This window comes from Oncorhynchus kisutch, unplaced genomic scaffold (genome assembly GCF_002021735.2).
Source record: "Oncorhynchus kisutch isolate 150728-3 unplaced genomic scaffold, Okis_V2 scaffold990, whole genome shotgun sequence".
Taxonomy (NCBI): Eukaryota; Metazoa; Chordata; class Actinopteri; order Salmoniformes; family Salmonidae; genus Oncorhynchus; species Oncorhynchus kisutch.
The window spans coordinates 83,544-103,314 of NW_022262935.1; the positions used below are offsets into that span (position 1 = coordinate 83,544).

A 19,771-nucleotide genomic window follows, 5' to 3' on the forward strand; every position below is an offset into this window, starting at 1 on the left:
AATCACAGTTATAGAGAGTTAGAGAGACCCTTTGAAACGTCAATATTCAAAGCAAGAAATTCCAACTGTTTACATATAGTTTCAGACTTTGTCACACTTACAGGGAATTTTTGTATTTACATATATAGCCACACCCCCACCTTTCTTAAAACGATCAGTGCGATAAAAATTGTAACCACAAAAACAGACTTGCTGAGCCAGGATTCAGAAAACACAATTACATCAGCATCAGTTGATTTAGCCCAAATCCTAAACCCATCAATTTTTGACAACAGGCTGCGTACATTTAAATGAAAAATACCAAAACCAGATCTTGATTTAAAATCAGAGGGGGTTTGGAGACATTGTATATCAGGGCCAGGGTTAGGTTGCACATTACCTGATATCAACAAAAGAAGAATAACTAGGCACCTCGGTTTAATAACATTGTACGGCTTCTCTTTTTTAAGAGACCTACCGCAAGCGAATTCTACAAGTGAGTTTCCAGACAATACAAAACAGTCATTTAAAACCATTAGACCTTGGTAGTGCAACAAATGTGTACTGTTCACATCATGCCACAAATACATCGGCACATGGACGAGTGGACCGAGTGAAAAAGAGCGAGTTCCTGCAGACAAAATGTCTAATGGACGGGAGAGCACATTGTCAGATGTCCTCACCCAGCAGCAATGTTCGTTTTATCCAGAGTTCAGTAAAGTCAGTGCAAGGTGCAATATACACAAATTGGTCATTTTCTCTGACAAATGTTAAAAAAAATGAGACCAAAGAATGTAAGGGGAGAGAAGGACAGCTGTATGTATGAGTCTGAATGTGAGTATTTGCGCGTGTGAGTAGATTGGGTGTTGAGGTCGTAGGTACAACTGTAAGCAATTCCGATCTCAAATGTCTGTTTAATGTGACAAACAACATGAAAAACACCTGTTAGATCATTACAATGCGGACTGTCATGCATTTTTACTATTACCAACAAGACAACGAAGTGATACGTGTCATGGAGACTTATAACGGATACTTTCCAAACACCAAAAGTTCCCGCGCTGAGCGATACTGTTTACTACACTATTATGCATACAATCCAAATCATACGTTTATTGTAATTCATACTCTTGTTTTTAACCGAATATCTTTGCAAAGGTGTTCCTTGTGTCAATTCAGAGCTTGGAAATATTGTAATAATGTGCTTAAGAGGATAACAGGATAACACAACAACCACATTTTCAATTGACAATCATTGCTTTAAATGGATGTGGTCGATAGATTTGTATAGGTGGAGCAGTGTGATGTTGTTCCCCTAGATTATGCACCAAATTGCAAACAAGGACCAATTCAAATAGGCCAGGTCAAGAGGGGAAGTTAATAATTTGATAATAATAATAATTCAGTGTATTTTTTTTCTTGAATTACAGCTGCATAGCTAATGTTTTTCTTTGGTGTAAAAACACTTTTTCATATCAATATTGTACATACATGTGATTGTATATTTTGGTTTGGTCCATCGCAGGTTATCTGTATTTCCATACCCCCTTATTGTTCTCTTTTGCCTGACCTTCGGCTTGCAAGGTATGTTGCCCTTTGCTCCGAAATTGTTCAATATAAAACCGTGGTAATGTTACACAAGGTACTGTTATGCACCATACATTTGTTACAATGTGGGTAATATAAAGATTTATGTTAACAAGGTTCACAAAGCTCGCTAACTAGGGTATCTATTGTAACTTGTGAGTACTTGGGACAGTTTTTGAGTGAGTGTCCATGTGCTTGCGCAGGTTCCTGAGAGCCAGGACTGCGCCAAGGGTTAACATAATGTGTGTTGTCTCTTCGTGTGCAGGGCAAATAAAAAATAATTCAACTAGCAGACCTCCAGTTGTGGCAGCGTCCCAATTAAAAGTACACAATGCAGAACTAACCACGCTACATAGGCATATATAAACAATGTATTTAACTTGTAAGGCAAGGTTGGGTTAGTTGGTCTAAACAACATGCACCTGGATAATCGCGTCATGAATCGGGACGGGGTCCTACATCCTCATATACACATTATGACATAATAAGGAGTTTAATCTTTCACGAAATAAAGACATAGAAGCATACCCATTTATACAGGTTCTACACATTCCATTTCTCCATGGCAATAGAATGTAAACATTCTATTTTGCGCCAAACATCCCTACAACTCAATTCTAAGTGCAGCATATTGGACGACTCCACAGTCATTGATCATTCGCGACTTTAAGTCATTCCTGTTATCTCTAGAGCATCCCGTATATCTATAGCGCTGCATTTCTTCCCCATCTTACCATGGATAGGGTTTGGTGCATTCCGGAGTTCACATATGGTCCCACAAAGGTAATCTTTGGAGAAATTAATTTTAGCATACAGTAAATGCCTGTGCATAATGTGCATAACAGAGCATCATTATTTTCATTATTTTCAAAGGAATTCTGTAGAAGCAGTCTTTATTTTCAGACTCTGCAGGCCTGCTGGGAGGAAACATATTACAATAAACAGGTAAAATTCATCCCACAAAAACATAAACAACAGAAAGAGAGTTGTATTGCAAGACAGTTTAGAGAAGGTGGTCATAAGAGTTCTTAATAATCACTTGCAAATTGTGAGGCATGAGCAGTTGTGTAATGTTGCGAGAGGCCCTTCTGAAAGCACATGATATGGTATTTCGTGGCACGGTCTCACACCTTACCTCATCTTGCAGAAGAAGCTCATGGTCCACTATCTGCTGCTCCAGAGTCAAGGCCAGGTCCCTCCCCATGTCACCATGGAGCACATGAGCAACTGGCTGGTGTCTCAGGGCAAAAAATCTCTTAGGGAGAGGTGAGTACCACGTCAGCACTCACCTTCACTGCCATTCCCTGCAACCAGCAGCACTCCAGGAGATGTGGGTAAAATAAACAACAGAAAAATCAGATGCCAGGAAAGTTGAATTGCTCTGTGTTTTATTTGAAGGGTGTGGAAGGAAACCCTGGAGGAAGGAAACGACCTCGCTCGGCTGGTAAGAGAATGAGAGTTAAGAGACATACTACAAGTTAGTGAGCTCTTTACTAGCCTTTCAACAACGAGTTAGCACAGCAGAATAGATCTGTTGTGAAATTACACCAATGGGACTTCCTGTTTCATACTGCAGGCCTGGGAAGTAAACACTTGCCTAAAAATGATGAACATAGAGCACGAGGCTTTCTGCAAGCTCCGCCGCTCCATGCACCCCACCTCGCCAGCTGACATGTGAGTTCCATGTACTGCCCTGCATATGACTTGATCCATTTATCTACACATCTGGAACTACGCAGAAACAGACTAAGACAGTGTTCTCTGTGAGCACATTGCACATCGTTTAGCGTTGTCTTCTCCTTTTTGTTGATTTCAGCGATCCTAAGGTCCACAGCATCGTGGAGAAAGCTGTGAGAAGCATTCCGGGCGAGCAGTTCAATGAGCCCCGTAGCAACCTGCTCAGCCCATCTCAGGTGGTGGTGGAGGTGGTGCCCAGGCTCCTCCTGGCCCTGTGGCTTCAGCCAGAGGAAGGCCATTCAGAGCACCCAATCCTAATAAGCGTGATGGCCGTGGGCATGGTGGCGGCCGTAGTGGAGAAGCTCTCCTGCATGTTAAAGGACCCTTCCCCTCACATCCCTTTCTCCCGGGCTGCTGCTTTTGACTCTGTGCGGTCGATCCTCGGGAGAATCAGTCAGTCCTTCTCCACAGATGACCTGCAGAGACCTTTTTATATGAGCTCTGTCTGTGGCTTTGTGGCTGACAAGGTGCAGAGCTGCTTCCAGCCCCCTGCAGCCACCCTACCAGTCCCCCCTGTGCTCGCGGTGGCCGTTTCCACCACACTACCAGCTGGCATCCAAGCAGGTGAGTAGAAATGATAGAGAGCACTCTGACAGATGCCTGTTCTGATGACATCTTGGTGCCTTGTAGTAGTAGAGCTCATCAGGATTGTTGTTTTCACCCACAATACAGACCCGGCTTCTTCCCACCTGGAGGTTGAGGACATCACCCCTAAGACAGAGGCAGATCCGGCTTCTTCCCACCTGGAGGTTGTGGACATCACCACTAACACAGAGGCAGATCCGGGTTCTTCCCACCTGGAGGTTGTGGACATCACCACTAACACAGAGGCAGATCCGGGTTCTTCCCACCTGGAGGTTCAAGACATCACCACTAACACAGAGGCAGATCCGGCTTCTTCCCACCTGGAGGTTCAAGACATCACCACTAACACAGAGGCAGATCCGGCTTCTTTCCACCTGAATGTGGTGGACATCACCCCTAATACAGAGGCAGATCCGGCTTCTTCCCACCTGAATGTGGTGGACATCACCCCTAATACAGAGGCAGAGCCCATCTCTTCCCTCTTGGAGGTTGTGGACGTCACACCTGAAGAAAGGACTCTCACGATGGATGCCTTCGCCACTCTGCCAGCTGACATCCAAGCAGGTGAGTAACACTTAGAGAGCACTCTGACAGGTGTCGTTTGTCATGACATCTTAGTAGAACCTTTCAACTGGCCAGTCAGTCCTTCTCCAAAGCTACGGTTTGCATTAGTTTACATTCTGATCCTCTTTTTTCCCTTTCCAGAGGATGTTGCTGTGGTCATCCCGGATGTCACCCCACACGTCACCAAGGATGTGACACTGGATGTTCCATGCAGAGCTAGAAAAGGGGCAGTCCGGCGATTATTTTGCAGACTTTGGAGGGCAGTGTGCTGCTGCGCCTGCCACAAGGAAGAGGACGAACAATATTAATTATTCATTACACCTGCAGAAAAGGGATTGAACCATAGAGCATTAAATTATTCACATTATAATTGAACTCAATTCTGCTTTTCTTCTGTTTACTACTTAATTTCTTAACTTTTCTATAAACTTTCACTTTGCAAGTGTGGATTAGGTTGTGTAAATAAGTGGGACACATCCCAATGTTGATGCTTTGAATAATTTACTTTGTACATTTAAAAAAAACATGTCTTATTTGACAACAAAAAACGGAGGGCGCTCAACCAACGTTGAGTTGAGGTGCAACCAAATATTTGCAATCATCGTAGAAAAGGAAAAAGCCCAACTCTTGCTCACTATAAAAAATGCATTGTTTTATTCAAGCAAGGTTAAAAGATCTTTGACGATATGCAAGTTCTGTTTGCTCAGTAAAAGGGTGACCCAGACTCACCCTGGTTCTTGAGGGTTGAAGACAGTGAAAAATGATCATTAAGTAAATGGGACTTTTCAATTATTGAATACAAATCTTTAATGAACATGAATTTAAATACAATTGACTTGAGGATTTAGAGCAGGCAGGCTGACTGGCTAGCCCTGAAAGCCCTCTGCCTCTACCTCTGTGTGGTTCATCTCAACCAAGAGCTTGTGTGGGTTGTCTTTCTCTGTGGGTGTGAATCACTATGACCTCTCCCTCTGCCTGCCATTTGGCTGATCAGAAGCCATCTGCTCTTTCTTGCTCACATGAACAGGAGGAATGGCCTCTGGGGTAACCTCCTCCTCTATCGAATGCCTCTTCCACCTCCTCTTTCGGACTGTGTTCGGCTGAGGTCACTCGTTCTCTCTCCCTGGGTGTTGGATAGTTCATCCTCCTCTGTGTCTTTGTGAGGGTGGAGGGAGTTATCCTGTTCCGGCTCCCTCTAAGGGTGTGCATCATAAACTCTTTCGGTGTGTTGAGGGGTTCAGTGGTTTTGGAGGGATTCTGAAGTTCGATCTCTAGCGGTGAGTGTGGGGTCTGTCCCGTGGTGGTGTCTCCCTCCCTCCTGAGGAGGAACCACCGAGACATGTGAAGTTCACGGAAGGCCAAGGAAGATCACTCTGCAAGGACGGGATAGGACAGATCACAACACTGCTGCTCATTCATATTCAAACACTCCTCAGATTACGGACACAAACATAAACTTACCTGTACATATCAGAATCATACATTCGACAGCCACCTCTTCCCCCACATGTATTGATGCCCCACCTCAAACATGAGTCAATTCCAGATGCTGGAATGGTGCTGGAATGCAGGTCCAGTAGGGCCTAATATGTAATGATGTGATAGCATGTGTACCCCATATCCTGTGTGTGTGTTGATGTTTTTAAAATTTTATTGAACTTTTATTTAAACAGGGAGTCACACTGAGATTAAACATCTATTTTACCACAGTACCCTGTAAAAGTTGAAGTCATATTGAACAACTACCAGAGAGAACCTTCTCTACATAGGAATTGCATACCATATATTTTCCATACATCAAAATAATACTTTATTGTCAATCAGCCATTACTAACTTAGATAAGGTCTCAACAAGGCCCCAGTTAATGGTTGAAAATAACTAATTTACACTGAGTGTATAAAACATTAACAACACCTGCTCTTTCCATGACATATGCTGACCAGGTGAATCCAGGTTAAAGCTATAATCCCTTATGGATGTCACTAGTTAAATCCACCTAAATCAGTATAGATAAAAAAATATTGTAAGGCTTGAGACAATTTAGACTTGGATTGTGTATGTGTGCCATTCAGAGGGTGAATGGGCAAGACAAAATATTTACGTGCCTTTCAACGGGGCATGGTAGTCGGTGCCAGGGGTACCAGTTTGTGTCAAGAACTGCACCGCTGCTGTATTTTTTACGCTCAACAGTTTCCCGTGTGTATCAAGAATGGTCCACCACTCAAAAGACATACAGCCAACTTGACACAACTGTGGGAAGCATTGGAGTCAACATGGGCCATCATCACTGTGAATGTTTTGTACACTCATGTTTTGTATTCGGTACCAGTACATTAATAGTATTGGTACATCATGAAATGTTCCCCTCATTCATTTGTTATTAAGTAGAGCTGTTTTCTTATTTTCCTTGATCTTTGCTCAGCTCCAGAAGGTTTGCATTTGAGAGTGTTTATTATAAATTGTTATTTCATCATCTTATTATTACTGCTAAGCAGCATGACTCCTGAGAGGCACTAAACAACTGTCAGAAGTGGGATGTGAACCCACGCCTCCATGGGAGACTGCGACCTGAACGCAGCGCCTTAGACGGCTCGGCCATCCTGACTACAGCACAGTACCTGGGTATCGGGATAAAGAGTATGGGGAAAAAGTAGAAATAGGCACAGCAACGCAATCACCACAGAGACCAGTAAATTTATGCACGATACCGACTTGCACTTTCAATAGTCATTTGTTTTTATCAATGAAAAACTCCAGTCATTGATTTAACCTCAATATGGCCTTCAATGGAAAAGAGTAGTAAATCGTCATTGAATGAACGCTAAACTGGCCTCAGAATATGGCCATTCTGATATAAATGATAAAATTCCTCAGATAAGACCGAAAAAGTGTCTGTAAATATCAGCAATCATCAGGGTAAGAGTGACAACAGGTCCACATGGGGGAAATCTTAACAAATGGCTTAATGGGTATTTTCAACGCAATCGTGTTATTATTTATTTTTAGGGTTTAACAAGGCAGCTCACCTGTGACCTGTGGCTTGACTTTAGATGTGGCCAGTTCGATTACCATGCAGATTTTAAGAGTGTCTTCAGAATATGGCCATTTTGACATGAATTTAAAAATGCCTCAGATAGGACCAAAAAAGTGTCTGGAGCTATCCGTCAGGGTAAGAGTGACAACAGGTTTCCACATGTCAAAATGGGGGAAATCTTAGAAAATGGCTTAATGGTTATTCATGAGAATCATGAGAATCGTGAGTGTATCATGGGATCTCACCTGAAATCTGTGGCTTGACTACAAACCTGTAACCTATGCTACTGTGGCCTATAGAGCTAGAAGGATGGATAACCAGGTGTGTAAAGGTGTGAGGTGGGATCCTATCCCAAATGGACAACTAATCCCTATGTACTTGTGGAGATCTGAGAGGATATGATTGGTATAAGAAACACGACTAAACTTCAACCTCCGGAGGGGTCAAGAAAATTCAATTTCGTTGTCGGCAGGATTCGAACCTGCGCAGGAAGATCCTAGTGGATTTCTAGTCCATCGCCTTAAGCACTCGGCCACGACAAGAGTCTTGTCAGCAGTGAATGGGCCACCAGGCATAGCCTACAGAAAGTGATAATTTTACAACTGAAAGACAATGCAGTAACTCATTAACTCATTATAATGCAATAAAATGAATTGTTCCCCTCATTCATTATTAAGTACATCTGTTTTCTAATTTCCTTGATCTTTGGTCAGCTCCAGAAGGTTTTCATTTCAGAGTGTTTATTATAAATTGTTATTTCATCATCTTATTATTACTGCTAAGCAGCATGACTCCTGAGAGGCACTAAACAAGTGTCAGAAGTGGGATTTGAACCCACGCCTCCATGGGAGACTGCGACCTGAACGCAGCGCCTTAGACCACTCGGCCATCCTGACTACAGCACAGTACCTGGGTATCGGGTTAAAGAGTATGGGGTAAAAGTAGAAATAGGCACAGCAACACAATCACCACAGAGACCAGTAAATTTATGCACGATACCGACTTGCACTTTCAATAGTCATTTGTTTTTATCAATGAAAAACTCCAGTCATTGATTTAACCTCAATATGGCCTTCAATGGAAAAGAGTAGTAAATCGTCATTGAATGAACGCTAAACTTGCCTTAGAATATGGCCATTCTGATATAAATGATAAAATTCCTCAGATAAGACCGAAAAAGTGTCTGTAAATATCAGCAATCATCAGGGTAAGAGTGACAACAGGTCCACATGGGGGAAATCTTAACAAATGGCTTAATGGGTATTTTCAACGCAATCGTGTTATTATTTATTTTTAGGGTTTAACAAGGCAGCTCACCTGTGACCTGTGGCTTGACTTTAGATGTGGCCAGTTCGATTACCCTGCAGACTTTAAGAGTGTCTTCAGAATATGGCCATTTTGACATGAATTTAAAAATGCCTCAGATAGGACCAAAAAAGTGTCTGGAGCTATCCGTCAGGGTAAGAGTGACAACAGGTTTCCACATGTCAAAATGGGGGAAATCTTAGAAAATGGCTTAATGGTTATTCATGAGAATCGTGTTGTTGTATTGTTGAGTGTATCATGGGATCTCACCTGAAATCTGTGGCTTGACTACAAACCTGTAACCTATGCTACTGTGGCCTATAGAGCTAGAAGGATGGATAACCAGGTGTGTAAAGGTGTGAGGTGGGATCCTATCCCAAATGGACAACTAATCCCTATGTACTTGTGGAGATCTGAGAGGATATGATTGGTATAAGAAACACGACTAAACTTCAACCTCCGGAGGGGTCAAGAAAATTCAATTTCGTTGTCGGCAGGATTCGAACCTGCGCAGGAAGATCCTAATGGATTTCTAGTCCATCGCCTTAACCACTCGGCCACGACAACAGTCTTGTCAGCAGTGAATGGGCCACCAGGCATAGCCTACAGAAAGTGATAATTTTACAACTGAAAGACAATGCAGTAACTCATTAACTCATTATAATACAATAAAATGAATTGTTCCCCTCATTCATTATTAAGTACAGCTGTTTTCTAATTTCCTTGATCTTTGGTCAGCTCCAGAAGGTTTTCATTTGAGAGTGTTTATTATAAATTGTTATTTCATCATCTTATTATTACTGCTAAGCAGCATGACTCCTGAGAGGCACTAAACAACTGTCAGAAGTGGGATTTGAACCCACGCCTCCATGGGAGACTGCGACCTGAACGCAGCGCCTTAGACCGCTCGGCCATCCTGACTACAGTACAGTACCTGGGTATCGGGTTAAAGAGTATGGGGTAAAAGTAGAAATAGGCACAGCCTTCTAAAATCACCACAGAGACCAGTAAATGTATGCACGATACCGACTTGCACTTTCAATAGTCATTTATTTTTATCAATGAAAAACTCCAGTCATTGATTTAACCTCAATATGGCCTTCAATGGAAAAGAGTAGTAAATCGTCATTGAATGAACGCTAAACTGGCCTCAGAATATGGCCATTCTGATATAAATGATAAAATTCCTCAGATAAGACCGAAAAAGTGTATGGAAATATCAGCAATCATCAGGGTAAGAGTGACAACAGGTCCACATGGGGGAAATCTTAACAAATGGCTTAATGGGTATTTTCAACGCAATCGTGTTATTATTTATTTTTAGGGTTTAACAAGGCAGCTCACCTGTGACCTGTTAGAAATTGGATATGTAGACGGGCGAGTCGGTCAAGGATCGATTCAGACAAGGTGGTAAATTGTATGACAAGCTACAGTTTATTCAGAGTGAAGATATCTAGAACAGCGTAATTACGGCTCTCCCGCTGGTTCGTACGGAAACGCAGACGAAGAAGAGGCCGATACAATCAGTACACCACTTATATATAGAACAGAAAGTAGGTTGATTCTGGAAGATCGGATCTTTGGATTGGTTCAGCTGGGGTGTAGTCTGTAGTCTTCCGCCATTGGCTCAGTTGTCTGTCCGTCATCGTAGAATCCTCTTCGGGCATTCAACGTTCAGCTACAACGGAGATCATGTGTGTGTGCGCTGGTTTTGGCCATTAGTGTAATGCGGGAGCTATCCTGTAGGGGACCCCACAGGCTCAACTCTGAGTTGTAGCCCCCCCTTAACAATAGTTTGGTCACCTACATAAGAAATAGCATTTCTCTACAGACCTGTGGCTTGACTTTAGATGTGGCAACTTCGATTACCCTGCAGACGATATTTTTGTTCTTCCCGCCAATACAATCCACTGACAACGACCGACGAGTTGTGCTTTCTGAGATGCTTTTTGTTATTCGCCTGTTTGTGGCCCGCCTGTGAAATTGCGCGATTCTTGCAATTCTCTTTCAGCCTCTCATCAACTAGCTGTTTTTGCAGAATATTAAAAATACGATAGTTATTCACTACTCATATTAACTAGGTATCATTTACATTACCTTAAGTCATTTATTTTTCAACTGGATTTTACAAAGGTGCATGACATGCAGGCGCTAAAAAGTTGTCAGGAGTGGGTTTCAAACCATGCCTAAAGGGGAGTCTGCGACCTGAATGACTTAATGGTTATTTTCAATGCAATCGTATTTTTACTTTTTCTTTTAGGGTTTAACAAGGTTTCTCACCAATGACTTTAGATGTGGCCAGTTCGATTACCCTGCAGACTTTAAGAGTGTCCATTTTGACATGAATTTAAAAATGCCTCAGATAGGACCAAAAAAGTGCCTGGAGCTATCCGTCAGGGTAAGAGTGACAACAGATTTCCACATTTGAAAATGAGGGAAATCTTAGCAAATGGCTTAATGGTTATTCATGAGAATCGTGTTGTTGTGTTGTTGAGGCACAATCGAGAGCATCCTGTCGGGCTGTATCACTGCCTGGTACGGCAACTGCTCCGCCTACAACCGTAAGGCTCTCCAGAGGGTAGCGAGGTCTGCACAACGCATCACCGGGGGCAAACTACCTGCCCTACAGGACACCTACACCACCCGATGTCACAGGAAGGCCATAAAGATCATCAAGGACAACAACCACCTGAGCCACTGCCTGTTCACCCCGCTATCATCCAGAAGGCGAGGTCAGTACAGGTGCATCAAAGCTGGGACTGAGAGACTGAAAAACAGCTTCTATCTCAAGGCCATCAGACTGAGATAGAAGCTAACATTGAGTGGCTGCTGCCAACACACTGACTCAACTCCAGCCACTTTAATAATGGGAATTGATGGGAAATGATGTAAAATATATCACTAGCCACTTTAAACAATGCTACCTAATATAATGTTTACATACCCTACATTATTCATCTCATATGTATACGTATATACTGTACTCTATATCATCTACTGTATCCTTATGTAATACATGTATCAGTAGTCACTTTAACTATGCCACTTCGTTTACATACTCATCTCATATGTATATACTGCACTCAATACCATCTACTGTATCTTGCCTATGCCGCTCTGTACCATCACTCATTCATATATCTTTATGTACATATCCTTTATCCACTTACACTTGTGTCTATAAGGTAGTAGTTTTGGAATTGTTAGCTAGATTACTTGTTGGTTATTACTGCATTGTCGGAACTAGAAGCACAAGCATTTCGCTACACTCGCACTAACATCTGCTAACCATGTGTTTGTGACAAATAAAATTTGATTTGATTTGAGTGTATCATGGGATCTCACCTGAAATCTGTGGCTTGACTACAAACCTGTAACCTATGCTACTGTGGCCTATAGAGCTAGAAGGATGGATAACCAGGTGTGTAAAGGTGTGAGGTGGGATAGATGGCCTGCAGTCCTATCCCAAATGGACAACTAATCCCTATGTACTTGTGGAGATCTGAGAGGATGTGATTGGTATAAGAAACACGACTAAACTTCCACCTTTTACCCAAAACAACTAATGACATGTAAAACCAACTCAGAAATCCCTAACAAATGGATTCTTGATAAAAAAATATCCTAGACTATATCCAGTACAAGTCAGCTACTCAGTAAACATAGTCTATGTGACTCGTAAATGTTTGTTTTTTTACCTCAGCTAGCATCAAGCTAACATATACTCCCACTCAATGTAAATCACGTTCTTCTCTCACTCAGTTCGACACAAAGCCAAAACAAAACCTTTCCTAACGTGATAATATCTTGCCAAAGTTATTAAATAGCATGTTATTACATAGTGTGTATATATTTGAACGTTTGAAGTGCTGTTACATACCTGTAATAGTAAAAGAACAGACACAGTTTACCTCTGTAAAGTTCTGGTCCTTATTCTGCAGATGGTGAGCGCTTGGCCTGAACTTGCTGTTTCTCCTGCTACAACAGTGCAACAGTGCCATCTATTGGCCTGATGGACTGCTGACGATAAAGTATGTAGAAAATCCCATTAAGATTCATTAAGACAAATACAGAAACAATTAGGGGGGATAAATAATAAATGGGTGTCTGTTTTTAGTGACTTTGTTTTCAACCCATTACACATGCACAATCATACATGTGCATTTAAAGCATTATTAAGATCCTTGAGTGTGGAACTGCAGGGTGTTTACGCAAAAAACACATGAATTTCACATGAACACGGGAAGTGTTCCAAAAACATGTTTTAATGTAATCTTATGTGAAGATAATGTGATAACATGTAAAGCAACATGTGATTACATTAAACTACACATGTGAAAATGTGATCACGTTGTGTTCCAAAACATGTTTTCACATGATTTCACATAAAATGTCAGTTGAAATCATGTGGTTTTTCTGTAAGGGCAGGAATATAAGATGCATTTTGATGTTATGTTTGATGTTACACGATCTTGAAAATGTAATGTTCTTTGAGGTTCTTCCATGTATTTTCCATTTTACTTTCCCTCAGTCCTTTTCACTTTCCTTGTCAAAACAAGCTCTGTCCCCATCAAGACTTATTCAGCTTCTGATGGATTTTAAACCATTCAACAAATAGTTTTATAATGAAGAGTAGACCCAAGTAAACACCCTGGAGTCTTTACACACACATTGAAAGGCAAATATCTCCAATTTGGACTCATCAGACCAAAGGACAGATTTCCACCAGTCTAAGGTCCATTGCTCGTGTTTCTTGGTCCAAGCAAGTCTCTTCTTATTATTGGAGTCCGTCCTTTAGTAGTGGTTTCAATGGAGCAATTCGACCATGAAGTCCTGATTCACGCAGTCTCCTCTGAACAGTGCATGTTGAGATGTGTGTGTTTCTTGAACTCTGTGAAGAATGTATTTGGGCTCCAATCTGAGGTGCAGTTCACTCTACTGAACTTATCCTCTGCAGCAAAGGTAACTCTGAGTCTTCCTCATGAGAGCCAGTTTCATCATAGCGGTTCATGGTTTTTGCGACTGCACTAGAAGAATCTTTCAAAGTTCTTGAAATATTCCGTATTGACTCACCTTCATGACTTAAGTAACAATGTTGTTTCTCTTTGCTTATTTGAGCGGTTCTTGGCATAATATGGACTTGGTCTTTTACCAAATAGGGATATCTTCTGAAAACCATCCCTACCTTGTCACAACCCAACCTGTTGGTTCAAACGCTCTAAGAAGGAAAGAAATTCCACAAACTTTTAAGAAGGTACACCTGTTAATTGAAAAACATTCCAGGTGACTACCTCATGAAAAGGTTGGAGAGAATGCCAAGAGTGTGCAAAGTGGTCAAGGAAAAGGATGGCTACTTCAAAGATTCTCAAATATAAAATATATTTTGATTTGTTTAACACTTTTTTCTTACTACGTGATTCCAATTGTGCTATTTCATAGTTTTGATGTCTTCACTATTATTCTAAAATGTAAACAATTGTAAAAATAAAGAAAAACCCTTAAATGAGTAGGTGAATCCAGGTTAACGCTATAATCCCTTATGGATGTCACTAGTTAAATCCACTTAAATTAGTATAGATAAAGAGGAGGAGACAGGTAAAAAAAATATTGTAAGGCTTGAGACAATTGAGACATGGATTGTGTATGTGTGTCATTCAGAGGGTGAATGGGCTAGACCAAATATTGAAGTCCCTTTGAACAGAGTATGGTAGAATTTTGTGTCAAGAACTGCCATGCTGTTGGGTTTTTCACACTCAACACTTTTCCCTGAGTATCAACAATGGTCCACCACCAAGGGGGGGGAACTCAATAGGAAGGTGTTCTTAATGTGTTGTTCTCAGAGCCTGAGGGCCACAACTGCTATGAGGTCAGACGTTACACACACATACTATTGACTAGGAGCATTAAGATCCTTCCATTGACCGATTGTTTGTTATGTCATTGCACTGGTCACTGATTTTGAATGCTTGTTTTGTTGTCGTAGGGCTGGGAGGAGGACCTGCTGCCTGGGGAGAGGGAGGTTCCTCTGCTAAAGTGAGTTCCTCTAAATGTCTGTGTAGTCTGGGCTTGTCAGATGCGGAAGGATAGTGGTCATAATGCTGTTATCCCCCATTGACTCTAATGGTTGACATGCTCCATTCCCTCCCTTTCACAGCCTCTACCTTACCACCAAGAGAGTGGAGGACATCGCCCTGAGGCTCGTCTCCCTGCGCCAGGCCTTCACTGTGAGTGGACTCACTTTTCTTTTTCTCTCTGTGACTTCTTGTTCTCCTTGAGGAAGATGTGTCATCCTAACTCTTCCCTCTTTCCTAGACCCTGCTTGGTTCCACCCTGAGCAGGAACCATCTGTTTGTGGCGGGAAAGGTCCTCCTGGGCGCTTTGGTTCAGGCCAACCACATGGTAACTCACTAACTCATTCTCTTTCAAGGGAATTAGAGCATCCCTAAGGGGAAATGTGTTCTGTTCACTAAGATGCTATTTTCATTGTCATAGGACGAGGCCAAATTCATTCGTACCTATAACGACTTTGTGGACTACCTGAGTGACCCCTCCAAGCGGAATGACATTGAGAGGGAGCTGGCTGAGGCAAAGGTGAGTTCATTAACTCTTTCAAGTCTCACTGAGTTCTTCCACATGCATGTCTTTTATACATCACAGTAGCTGATATTTATGAAATCATTCCTATTTTCTCCAAACGTGTTTTCTTGTCCTAGATCCATCATGTGAACATGATAGATGTCCTCTTTGAGCTGGTGCTGTTTGGGTTGATGACAGCTCAGAAGTCCCTGATGGTGGTAAGTAGCATCTCACTGGTGCATGTTTTGATCTCTCTCTATTAGCAGTTTCACTTAAATTCCTCATCTCTTCTATTCTCTTTTCTCCTCCTTTGTTTCCTTTAGCACCCTGGTGGGTTCGTGGAGCGTCTGTACGCTCTCCTGTACTCCTTCCTGCCCACTGCTGCCAACATGGAGCCAGAGGCTGACAGATACCTGCTGCTGCTCAATGTAAGAGTCAAGAGGTTACTTCCTGTTTACTTCCTTATCCATGGTTAACCAGGTCCCAATGCCATTTTAGGGGGAGTATTTCTAATTGTCTCTCTCCTCTTGATAAGCTAGTACCTCAGAGCCATTTTCTATGTGTTGTGTGGTGTTCTCTACAGGGCGGGCTGATGGCTCTGCTAGATGACATGTTTGGCCAGCAGCTGGCCTGGTAGTTTAACCCAGAGTCTCTGGTCACTGAGCTCTCCAGCCTCCTGGAGTACCACTTGGAGAACCTCATGGCCAGCATGTAGTCCTACTGCAGGGACCATACTCCTTTCTCCTTCTCTCTCTCTTTTGAAGGAATTGAGGACTTGAAGTGCTTTGTTGAACCCTGATTAGTTAACACCCATTAATTTAATGTATTCTCTTGTTTTCTCTCCCCACAGGATTCTTGTGACACTTTGCCACCCAACAGGGATCTAGACACCAATGCACTACATTACTTTGCACTGAATTTGACATTTTTAAAATAAAATAAGTTGTAGTTCAAAAACATTTTTGTTTCTGTCTTTTCATCTATTTGATTTTATGACCATTTCCTCTTCCTGGAGGTATAATGCATATATTAGAATATTACATGAACAATGATGCTTTATTATCTGCATATGGAAATAAAAAACAACGTTTAGTTGATTTACAGATACTACAGGCCCTCACTTATATGGTTTTGTACTGTGATATGTGATAATGTACTATTTAAAAACATGTAGGATGACATACACTGAGTGCACAAAACATTAGGAACATCTTCTTAATATTGAGTTGCACAACCTTTTTCCCTCAGAACAGCCTCATTTCGTCTGGGCATGGACTCTACAAGCTGCCCTAAGTGTTCCACAAGGGTGCTGCCCATGTTGTGTCAAGTTGGCTGGACGTCCTTTGGGTGGTGGACCATTCTTGAGACACATGGGAAACTGTTGAGCATGAAAAAAACCAGCAGTGTTGCAGTGCTTGACACACTTAACCCAGTACGCCTGGCACCTACTAACATACCCCGTTCAAAGGCAGTTAAATCTTTTCTCTTGCCAAATCACCCTCTGAATGACACACACAATCCGTGTCTCAATTCTCTCAATGTTTTAAAATATTTCTTTAACTCCCCTTCATCCATCTAGGTAAAGTCCCCCCTTATCTCAGCTCGCTGGTCACCATCTCCCACCTGTAGCACACGCTCCAGCAGGTATATCTCTCTAGTCACCCCCAAAACAAATTCTTTCTTTGGCCGCCTCGCCTTCCAGTTCTCTGCTGCCAATGACTGGAACGAACTACAAAAATCTCTGAAACTGGAAACACTTATCTCCCTCACTAGCTTTAAGCACCAACTGTCAGAGCAGCTCACAGATTACTGCACCTGTTCATAGCCCACCTATAATTTAGCCCAAACAACTACCTCTTTCCCAACTGTATTTAATTTTTATTTATTTATTTATTTTGCTCCTTTGCACCCCATTATTTTTTATTTCTACTTTGCACATTCTTCCATTGCAAAACTACCATTCCAGTATTTTACTTGCTATATTGTATTTACTTTGCCATCATGGCCTTTTTTGCCTTTACCTCCCTTCTCACCTCATTTGCTCACATTGTATATAGACTTGTTTATACTGCATTATTGACTGTATGTTTGTTTTTACTCCATGTGTAACTCTGTGTCGTTTTATCTGTTGCAGAACTGTTTAAACTAGATTATAGGACACTGTGGACAATTTCAGCAAGTTGCAGCATTGAAACAAAAAAACCACTTTCCATAAACAAGCTCTAAATCATATTTGCTGCACTCTGAAATATTTGTTTGCAGAACTGTTTTAAACTAATTATAGGACACTGTGGACAATTTCAGCAAGTTGCAGCATGAAATACAGAAAATAACCACTTTTCCATAAACAAGCTCTAAATCAATATTTCTGCACCCTTGAAATTATTTGTTGCAGAACTGTTTAACTAGATTAAGAACACTGTGACAATTTTCAGCAAGTTTCAGCATTGAAAACAGAAAAAAACACTTTTCCATAAACAAGCTCTAAATCATGTTGATGCACTCTGATGTCCAATTTTGCTGTGTGTCATTTAGATGAAATGAACATTGGGACACTTTTCAGCAAGTTCAACATTGAAATACAAAATAACCACTTTTCCATAAACAACTCTAAATCATGTTTGATGCACTCTGATGTCCAATTTTGCTTTGCTGTCTATTTGAGATGAAATGAACATGTGACAGTTTCAGCAATGCAACATTGAAATGCAGAAATAACCACTTTCCATAAACAACTCTAAATCAATATTCTGCACCCTGGAAGTATTTTTCAAACTGTTTAAACAGATTATAGGACACTGTGGACAATTTCAGCAAGTTGCAGCATTGAAATACAGAAATAACCACTTTTCCATAAACAAGCTCTAAATCAATATTTGCTCACCCTGAAATATTTTGTTTGCAGAACTGTTAAACTAATTTATAGGACACTGTGGACAATTTCAGCAGTTGCAGCATTGAAATACAGAAATAACCACTTTTCATAAACAAGCTCTAAATCATGTATGCACTCTGGATGTCCATTTTGCTGTCTTCTATTGAGATGAAATGAACATGTGACAGTTTTCAGCAAGTTGCAGCATTGAAATACAGAAATAACCACTTTTCCATAAACAAGCTCTAAATCAATATTGCTGCACTCTGGAAGTATTGTTTGCAGAACTTTTAAACTAATTATAGGACACTGTGGACAATTTTCAGCAAGTTGCAGCATTGAAATACAAAATAACCACTTTTCCATAAACAAGCTCTAAATCAATATTTGCTGCACCCTGAAGTATTTTTGCAAACTGTTGAAACTAGATGATAGGACACTGTGACACTTTCAGCAAGTTGCAGCATTGAATACAGAAATAACCACTTTCCATAAACAAGCTCTAAATCAATGTTTGCTGCACCCTGGAGTATTTTGTTTGCAAATGTTAAACTAGATATAGAACACTTGGACAATTTTCAGCAATTGCAGCATTGAAATACAGAAATAACCACTTTCCATAAACAAGCTCTAAATCATATTTGCTGCACTCTAAAGTATTTTGTTGCAAAACTGTTTAAACTAGATTATAGACACTGTGGACAATTTTCAGCAATTGCAGCATTGAAATACAGAAATAACCACTTTTCCATAAACAAGCTCTAAATCAATATTGCTGCACCCTGGAATATTTGTTGCAGAACTTTAACTAGATGATAGGGACACTGTGGCAATTTTCAGCAAGTTGCAGCATTGAAATACAGAAAAACTTTTTTTCCATAAACAAGCTCTAAATCAATTTTGATGCACTCTGAAGTATTTTGTTGCAGAAACTGTTTAAACTAGATTATAGGACACTGTGGACAATTTTCAGCAAGTTGCAGCATTGAAATACAGAAATAACCACTTTTCCATAAACAAGCTCTAAATCATGTTGATGCACTCTGATGTCCATTTTTGCTGTGCTGCTATTTGAATGAAATAACATTGGACAGTTTTCAGCAAGTTGCAACATTGAAATACAGAAATAACCACTTTTCCATAAACAAGCTCTAAATCATATTTGCGCACCTGGAAGTATTTTTTTGCAGAACTGTTAAACTAGATTATAGGAACACGTGACAATTCAGCAAGTTGCAGCATTGAAATACAGAAATACCACTTTTCCATAAACAAGCTCTAAATCATGTTTGATGCACTCTGGATGTAATTTTTGCTTCTTCTTATTTGAATTAAGATGAACATTGTGGACATTTTCAGCAAGTTGCAACATTGAAATACAGAAATAACCACTTTTCCATAAACAAGCTCTAAATCATATTTGCTGCACTCTGAATTATTTTTTGCTGTTAAACAGAATGAAAGAACACTGTACAATTTTCAGCAAGTTGCAACATTGAAATACAGAAATAACCACTTTCCATAAACA

The 19,771-nt window shown here is 40.9% G+C and overlaps 5 non-coding genes across 5 annotated transcripts; all 5 read right to left on the minus strand.

Moving 5' to 3' along the window:
- Positions 1 to 6,975: 6,975 nt before the first annotated feature.
- Positions 6,976 to 7,058, minus strand: trnal-cag (transfer RNA leucine (anticodon CAG)). Its single transcript has one exon. It is a non-coding gene; the product is annotated as a tRNA-Leu (tRNA).
- An 889-nt stretch (positions 7,059 to 7,947) lies between these two features.
- Positions 7,948 to 8,029, minus strand: trnas-aga (transfer RNA serine (anticodon AGA)). The gene has a single exon. It is a non-coding gene; the product is annotated as a tRNA-Ser (tRNA).
- A 271-nt stretch (positions 8,030 to 8,300) lies between these two features.
- trnal-cag (transfer RNA leucine (anticodon CAG)) lies at positions 8,301 to 8,383 on the minus strand. Its single transcript has one exon. It is a non-coding gene; the product is annotated as a tRNA-Leu (tRNA).
- An 894-nt stretch (positions 8,384 to 9,277) lies between these two features.
- trnas-aga (transfer RNA serine (anticodon AGA)) lies at positions 9,278 to 9,359 on the minus strand. Its single transcript has one exon. It is a non-coding gene; the product is annotated as a tRNA-Ser (tRNA).
- Positions 9,360 to 9,630: 271 nt separating this feature from the next.
- trnal-cag (transfer RNA leucine (anticodon CAG)) lies at positions 9,631 to 9,713 on the minus strand. Its single transcript has one exon. It is a non-coding gene; the product is annotated as a tRNA-Leu (tRNA).
- Between the last annotated feature and the right edge of the window lie 10,058 nt (positions 9,714 to 19,771).